The following is a 9794-nucleotide window of genomic DNA, read 5'->3' as shown; positions in this document are numbered from 1 at the left end:
AAAAGAAAGATATTACAATGAGTCTTATTATATAAGGTTATTGTTCAATGCCGATTTAATATAAAAATCGATCGTGACACAAAACTTTATTTACAAGTGTAACTAGACAGCATTTAAATAATGGCCATATCAAAGGGGCCCGCTTAAATAATAAACAATATGATGAAAAGCATTTCAGAGAATTTTGCTTTGACCTTGACCTAAAACTTGAAATTTTTCCACCTGGCATAAAAAACTTTTAATTCGATCTCATTACCCCTTATACAAGCATTTTTGTTCAACCTTGGCATGATTAAGCAATTAAGAAATAATTAATGGTCTAAAACTGATTATGTAGAGATCTGATTGACCTTTACATTGATTTGGTTCAAATTATTATATTAAAATCACAAAGTCACTGCACACCATTTCACAAAAGGTCTGTTAATGTGAAGTAGGAGCCATATAGGGCCAAAAGGAGAGTATATATATATGCTTCTTGACATTTGACCTACAAACTTTTATCAAGGTCACTGCACCGCCTTTGACCATAAGCACTCTGTGAATGAAGCTTTAGCTAGATCGGACCAAGGAGAGAGAAGATTGACCTGGACAAGGATTTTTCATAAACTTATGATATGACATTCAGCTTCGACCAAGAAACATGGTTCAAGCTCACACCCTTTTACCAAAAGAGACTCCTAGGGTGAGTACGAGCAAGATTTGACCAAGACGAGAGAAGATATGCTCCAAACAATAGATCTCGGACGGACAGATGGACGGAAGGACGGACAGACGGACGGAAGGACAGACTGATCACTGTAGGGCACCCGCAGAGCGCCCCCTAAGAATACCTCATATGCTATCATTACTACGCCAAAGGCAAGTCGTATAAAATAGAAATTCCTTTTACAATAGAATGATTTACATTATCTACAAGGGTTGATCCAAAATTAATGTCACAGATGCGATTAAAACTTGCAAGGCCGGTGTTAAGTGACAAAAACTTGTGCTTTGAGATATCTACTTATTTCAATTCAGATCTAAAAATTTTAATGAATTGTGATAATTATTTCAAAAGATATTATGTGGAGCGTGAGAATACTCGCCATACACTAGCGACGTCAATTTTAGATCCTTGGTGTTGTGGTAAAATTTCCAAAATTAGTATAATAAAAAAATTGGCCATGATGCTCTATTAATATTTTATTATTTTTTGTCCAAAAAATTAATAGTAAATGCACCATGGGGTGATGTCACGTACATATCATGCTATAAACATTAATATCTTGTTAAGTAGTCAAGAAATTTTTTTTTTTTAAATTATGATTAATATTTTGGTAAGGTACATTATGATGTATCATTTATACTATATACAGCGCCTAGAGAAGAGAATCGCGGTGAAAAGTGTTATATTACTTTTGGATCAACCCTTGTACAAGAACTGTTAGGTCTACATGAAAAACAATAATCAAAAGTGCTGACAAAAACAGAAAATACCTTGATTCAAAATTACATTCTTTGGTGCAAAGTAGTTATCGATTTTTTATTGCAGCGTTTGTCATTATTTCGTAAACAATCTTTGCTTGCTTATCTTCTTTCTCATTTTTTTTTATTCGACTTACTATTAGGAATAAATGCCAATAAGCACATTTGAATTTGTCTAACATTAAGTATATTTTATTTTAGAAAAATTTTATGTTTATGGCTGACGGAAAATGATAATTGAAGGTATACTGAAAAAAACCCTTATTGAAACAGGTTAATATGAAGTACAGAGAAAATAAGTCTCCCTCTTGTAAAACATTTTTAAACCATCCCGAAAGAAACCAAACAAAACCCAATACGATTTCAATATTAATCTCAAACTATGGTAGGATTTGCTAAGAATTAGTACGGTAAAATCAAAGTACTGAAGTACTGTCGGGAGTTGATTTTATTGATTATTATCAATTTTAAACTTAACGAGATGTTATTTTGCCTGGCAAGTAGTTTCTAATTTGTATTTGAATTTCGCACATTTTTAAAATATGAATTCTCGAACTTTTCCGATAAGAATTTCGAGAAAACCACGTATGAATCATTTTGTGTAATATTTAAAGATAGAATTAATTCAATCAACTGTTTATCAGTAATCGAAATGTTTCTAAAAATTGTACACGTCTGGATTCAAACAATATTGAACTCTAGTCTCGTTCAACCAGACGCTCGGCTGTATCCGTTAATATCCGACAACCAAGAGAGACTCTCTGCTTGTCGGAGATTTACAGAGACAGCCGAGCGTCTGGTTGAACGAGACTATATTTTACTCTGGCGTAGGAATACATGCAAGTACTAAAACCCCCCAATTAAATTGTTCACACTATATAAAATCTTACTATATTCAAGGTATTTATAAATACGTTTCTTTTGAAAAACAATGGCACAGCATACAGTACACCAAATTTATCAATTATTTTTAAAATCTACGTCTTGTCAGCGGTGATGATTTGTACTTAGGTCCAAACACTGTTTCACTTTCGGTTTGCCAGAGTAACTGCATAGGAGAGTTGATTAAAATCAACTCCCAAAAAGTGAAAGGATGAAGAGCATTATGAGTGTTATCTAGACTTTCATTGCATATATCTACATATGACTATCAGTATTTAAAATGCAGCATATTTTTCTATGTCATATGTAATAGCTCAAATTTGAAGTACCTTCAAGCATCTTTCATAACAGGCGCGTGGTTTGAAACGTTAAACAAAACGTTGATTACATTTTATAATTACCTTTGTGCATCACATAGGACGTAGATCTTGAAAAGTAACATTGATCCCATTTTGCTCTATACCGATAGTGAAAGCAAAAAGAGGAGTGTTCGATACAAAAACACCTCGAATCTTGTAAGCAATTAAATTTGCATTCCGCATCAAATTTTCTGTTATACGAACGAAGTTTACAAATTCCATTCATTGGGTCATTTTTTAGAGAATGAATTCCAGTAGTTGCAAAACAGTCATTCAGATCTACAAAAGAAAAAAAGGTACATGTAATAAATAAACGTTCAGTGTTGAGCTTTTATCCAAGTCATTTTAGAATATAGTACAAACACGTAGCATCAACGGGGGAGGGGGAACCCCCGCCCCACATCCACATTTCTCGCAGCAAAATTTTTTTTTTATTAAATTTACATATAGAAAAATGAACCATCATGGAGCTGGCTAAACCACTTTTTTTGGAAGCACAAAAAAAATTGAAATAAATATACGGAAATAAACAGTGAAATCGAAGACGCGTTTTGTTCTTCAATGATACTCGTTGTTCCGTCTCCGAAATAAATTTCAAATTTGCCTGAGTTTTTTAGTTTCTCTTTCATAATATAGAAGCGTTGTAAAAACGTTTTGCGATAGCATCAACATATGTTTCCGAGCATGCTTCCTGTGTTTTATGTCCCTTTGCAAGATCTTATCATAGTGGAGTCTGTCTCTGCACAGCCTAAGTGTTAATCATGATATTTTCTTAATTAGAAGTTTGTAAAAATTGTTTATTTACTAGTCCAACTATAAAACACCACGCAACTATTTAATAAGTAAAATAAAATTCGGAATGATCTTATCGTGGTACATAATTGTACAATTCATACATTTTTTTCATATCTTTTAACATAACACTAACTTAAAGTCTTTAAAGTAGATCCAGTGTTCTGTGATGTCATACTTTATTGTAAAACTTTAAATTCTTTAAAATTTGTGCAAGACAGTTTTATTTATTTTATGTGAATATAATCACATGGATGTAATTAGAATACATGTTCTGTTAGGTTCAAGAAATTTTTGCAGCTTAATTTTATCCTAAATTTTCAATTTTTTATGCATTTTACCTATGCTAAGGGGAAATAACTCTTTCTGAGTTCTCTCTCAGTTGTATGTCTAAATGCTATAATTTTTCTAATCCTAACAACTAATTTTGAAATGTGTTTGTAGTTTAAGTTTTCTAACACAGTTGACAATAAAATAAAAAAAAAAAGATGAACAAGTTTTTGTCTATTTACTTTTAACCAAAAAAAGTACGGTTTTCTGATGCTAAAATACATGTATGCTCTAGTTCGTGTTTATCTAACTTCTCAAAAAGTGTGATGACATGTATATTTTTTCTAATAATTGATAAAATTTAAATCTATTAAGTTGAAATCAGTTCTGTTTTTCAACTTTCATCAGAGAATTTTGCGAGTATGGAGTTACCTTAAATATATTAATACGTTTTAAAGAAGTTGATCTTTGATACATCTTAAACTTTGTTACATCTGTATTTTCCTATATATGTTTCTGTGTGGCAAATGTTTATTGTGAGATTGTGTTATGATATTGAATGCATACTATTTACACACTGATAAGTTTACCATAAAAGTTGAGAAAGTTACATATTATACTTATGGGGTATATTCTGTTCAAATTTCTCATTTTAAAGGGAATTTTTGTCTAAAATTAGAAAGTATGGTCACCAATAACTATCACAATCCTGAATGGTTATTGTTATATATTGTTATTTGAGATTTATTGTAACAGTGTGTTTTGTTATTTTCAGTTTTCTTACCATTTGGGCACGAGCTTAAGAAAGTAAATATCAGTTCCTGTAACTCCCTGTTCATCTTTATTTCGCAAAACATTTGTTATTCTAGCAGTATAAGCATCTCAGGATTAAATACTGCATACTCGTACAATAAAAGTATCTTTTGCCGTTTGTAAGGTGTGAAACTAGTAGACAGTTGTAGTAAAAATGAAGGCCACATGCAATTTGCGGTAATTTAAAAAAAATCATATATTTGTGTTTGATATTAGTGCTTGGTGATAGTTTAAAAAGAAACCACTTAACATGACCGAAATGATATATGAAATAAGCGCATGTCGGGGTGACTGATTTCCACTTAACTTTCAAATACCTTATCAGTTTTATACGAGTTATGTTAGGAAGGAAGGGTCTTTTTTCTTCTTAATGTATTATGATGCATCAAATATAATGTAGGCCATAACCCTGTGGGATTGTTCTGACCCCATGAAACAGGAAAATACCAAATATATCTTGAAAACTGTTGAGATCCCCACCACTAAACCATAAACACTCAATAAAACTACTAAGTGTTCACCCTGATAAAGTGAATAATTTTGAAATTACGAACTAAAATGATGTGACATTTTAAACATTTTATTACTGATATGTCTTCTCATCAATAGAACAGATAAATAAAACAACACCGTTTGAAATTATTTATCCGTGATAAAAAGGTCAAAACATTAAATTCTTATTTTTCTGCGCATGCCTTATATAATTGGCGATTATTTGTGATTGATATTAGTGCTTGGTGATAGTTTAAAAAAAACCCACTTAACATGACCGAAATGATCACTGACAGCACAACAAGAGCCTTAATATTGAATATTGGTGTCCGCATTGTTCCGACAACAGATTGTACTCTCTTTAGATTTGCTGTTTATGTTGTACTCGATCTTTTAAAAAAAAATATTTAGCGATCCGAGGGAAAATTTATTTTGATATAATTTTTCTATTTCATAAGTGTAGTATCAATTTCACCGGCAACTTAAACAATCCAAAAGCTCTGAGCGAAATTCAACCAAACCGGGAGTGTTTGTGATATTTAGCAAAGATCAAGGTCTCAGGTCGAAACCACAGGTCAAGGTTAATGCATCGTTCTTAACAATTTGAAAGTTAAGTGGAAATCAGTCACCCCGACATGCGCTAATTTCATATAGGAAATATATTATAATGGGTAAACACTTAAAAATTTTGTTGAGTGTATATTCATGTTTCTAATGTCATTATGATGCATTAAATGGTGTAAAGGAGTAAAGGACTTGTCTTTAAACCACCTCCCCCCCCCCCCCCCCCATCTGAAATAGGAAATGATATTTAAGGAACAGGGAATCATTCTTTGAGTGTTATGAGGTGTTATTATACTTTCATGTTAAATACTGAAATTTGATTGGTTTAGACGCAGTTGGTAATCCATTCTATTACCCTCGGCGTTACCAACGCACTTGGCAACGGGTAGCACAACAAATTGTTACATGCGCGTATATTATACGCGTACGGTTCGCCGTAGAATTCACTTCATTTTTATATAAAAGCAGTAACATTTTCTCTTAAATTAAGACATTCAGTATAATAAAATAAATAGTACCTGTTTGGGAGGGTAACTGTTGAAATTGACACCCCGAGACAACCATTTGAAACCGCGTCTTTTTCAACTTGTTTTGACGCAAGAAATAGATAACTACGTCCAACCGAAAGTCCAACGTCTTGTTAAAATGGTTCTAATTTTGGTCGGGCGTGGTCAAATCAAATAAAGCCCAAAGGCTTAATGGTATATTTGACCACGCTCAGACCAAAATTATTACCTTATAATATTCAATAAATGATTCCTCATTACTTATATTTATGTTATTTCCAATGTGTACGCTTCAAAACAACATTTTAAAACCACTATTTTTTTCATGTAGCAAATGCTATGTTTTACTACGCGGCGCAGCCAATACTGTTTCTCGGTTAAGCTATAAGACACGCCCATTTTGTGTCGCTCATCTTTTATGAAATTATTTGCTTATAGGCTTCAAAATTGATTCGTACATGTAAGGTAATCACAGACAAAGACAGTTGAAAATGCAAATATATTTTGAAAACTTTTGAGATCCCCATCTTTAAACATATCTATTCTTGCTCTTTGTGTCATTGTGCATCAAATGGCATTTAGGTTATGCCCCCTTGGAGTCACCCAGACTTTTCAGAACTGGGATAATAAAGTATTTAATCTTATTCATATGTAGTGTTGGACCCATGTGGGTAATTCCTAGCCTAATGATGACCCTGCTTTGTTTCGAAGACTTTACAATTGCCCCGAATATATTTAAGTATTGAATCCTTATTTTTTGAAAGATATACAAATTGAATAACGAGCGTTAGCGCGTTATGAAAATTTGTTTGCACACACCGTTGCAGTTATGAGACTATATCTTTCAAAAAATAAGGATTTAATGCTCATATTTACTTTTTTTTACCTTATTGCCTTGTACGCAATTGCGAATTATACCTCAAAATTACTGTATTATCCTATGGGTAAGTTCAAATTAATGGAAGAGCCACAGTAACAGCCAAAAGCGTGATCTTTGATTTTTGCTTGTGACGTTGTATTTATCAGCGTTCAACGTTTGTGACGTCACAATTAAAACTCGTGATTTAACCCTTTAGTACCCAGTCTGTGTTATGGTGCTATATCTGCAGTAGCTTTACATGCAATATATATATATATATATATATATATATATATATATATATATATATATATAGATATATATAGGATATCTATATTGTGTGATTTTATATTTGCTTTATCCAACGAGTTGAAATGGTTATATTCGCGAGGCTTGCCGAGCGAATATAACCATTTCAACGAGTTGGATAAAGCAAATATAAACTCACACAATTATAGATGTTCTATTTTATCTCATACAATTTGATTTATATTATGAAGCTTTTGAGACAGTCCCTTGTGTGACCCAAATTGTTTTTTTTTTCTTCAAAGATTAAAAACGATGATGGAACGTTGTGTTATGCGGCTATTGTGACCTTGCGCAATACAATTTAGTACGTCATTCCTGAGATAAATGTAACTGTTTTAATGTAAAGTTTCACTGAAATAAACCTTAAAATAATTTTTTAGCTCTAGATAATTTTTCTTAGAGCTTATTCACTTGATTAAATGGAAATTCCGATTAGAAGACTTGAATAATCAAGTTTGTTGACATACACAAAGTTGCGAATGCTCGTTAGTTTGAATTGACTCGAACGAGGAACAGTTGTTGATGCATGATGTTTAATAAAACAAACACTAGGCTAGCCTTATGATTCAAAATTGAAAATAGTGAATAAGGATGCTTACTGGTGGTGGAATAAAAGTCTCATGAAACATTATCTCGGTAAGTTCTTGTATATAAACACAACCAGAGCGCTCTGTTTTCATCACGTCGTCAGGATGAACTCCTTGATAGTTAACGTAATTTGTAGTTTTATAAACTTCACAAAGCAAATTGAAAGTTGGAAGTGGGCTAAATTTATCAAAAATCTTGACAAACAAGAAAAAAGGGTCTGAATAACTTTGCAAAAAAGGTGGGGGGGGGGGGGGCTAACCTCAGCCCTCCCCAACTCACAATAGCCCCCCGGTTCCGACGCCTGTGCTACGCAGTTATGTGTTTTCCTTCATATTTGTAATTTAAATCTTTGACAAAATCAATTTTAAATTAATTTTTGTAGTAGATATAGTTTAATGAAAGTACTAGCAAATCTTCGAAAATAGGTCACTAAAGCGTTGAAGCGAGGGGCTCTGTCAAAAGTAGTTCCGACCGGAAGTATTTGATATAGCATCACCCGTGTGATATAGCAAAGGTTTATCACACGGGTAATATACACCACACGTATGAGATAAATATATATATATATATATATATATATATATATATATATATATATATATATATATATATATATATATATATACATTCCACATATATAGGGCGGAATGACTTCAGTCTACGCATCCAAAATTTTTCTTTATTTTTTCTCTCCGCATCTGTCCAGTTAAGGTTGTGATCAATGACCAAAACCATCATGTCCTCCCATTTGTGACCATTTAAGTTAAAATGTTCCCCGACGGGTTCTTTAATTTTCTTAGTTTTGATGGTGGAACGATGATTATTGATGCGCCTGCGGAGGTCTCCTGTTTCCCCTACGTATTGTTTCTGACAAAATTTACAGTTGATAAGATATAGACAATTATCAGTACGACAAGAAGTATTTGCGAAAATTTTGTTAGTACGGCCAGTAATGGGGCTAGAGAAGTCGTCTGCATCAGAGCTGTGTTTGCACAACAGACATCTGGTGTCAGAACAAGTTTTGAAGCCACCGTTAGGTAGAGGGTTCTTTAGTTTGGTTCTTACCACCATGTCCTTAAGGTTTCTAGGGCGCTTGAAAGCTGCCATCGGTTTTTTTTTTAAAACCTCAACCGTTTTATCATTGCTGTAAAGGATTGGCAGGTTCTTCTTTAGGACTGCATTTAGGCCCCTAAGGACAGGGTGGTAAGTAGTGACAAATGGGACCTTGTTGTCATCGTTTTTGGATTTATATTTCAAAAGGGATAAACGATCCTCTTTAAGCTAAATCATCAATTGCATTCTGTACATAGTGCGAGCTGTACCCCCGGGAACATAAGTGGGATTTTAGGAGTTGACTTTTCTCAGAGTATAGTTCTTGAGTTGAACAAATACGTCTGACTCTGGTGGCTAGGCCTTTTGGTATGCCTCTAAGCGTATGAGGTGGGTGGCAGCTAGACGTCATTAAATAGAGGTGGGAATCTGTAGGTTTAGTATAAAGATTGAAATCGAGTTTACCATCGACTAAAGTTGAAGTAGTGTCAAGAAACGTATTGTTGAATGAGGAAATTTCAGTCGTAAATTTGAAAGAATTGACAAAGGTAATAAAATCATCGAGGTTGTTTCTGCTGTCAACCCACTTCATTTCGATGTCGTCTATGAAGCGCAACCAACTAATAGGTTTGAAGGGTGACTGTGTTAGTAGGTTGCGCTCTAGATTACCCATGAATATATTGGCATAAGATGGTGCCATTTTGGTGCCCATAGCAGTGCCACTGACTTGAAGGTAATGTTCTCCATTGAACATAAAATTATTGAATTTTAGAACATGCTCTAGGAGCTTTGTGAGAGATTCCGTTATATATATATATATATATATATATATATATATATATA

This window comes from Magallana gigas, chromosome 8, assembly GCF_963853765.1.
Source record: "Magallana gigas chromosome 8, xbMagGiga1.1, whole genome shotgun sequence".
Classification (NCBI taxonomy): Eukaryota; Metazoa; Mollusca; class Bivalvia; order Ostreida; family Ostreidae; genus Magallana; species Magallana gigas.
This window is presented reverse-complemented; position numbering follows the sequence as displayed.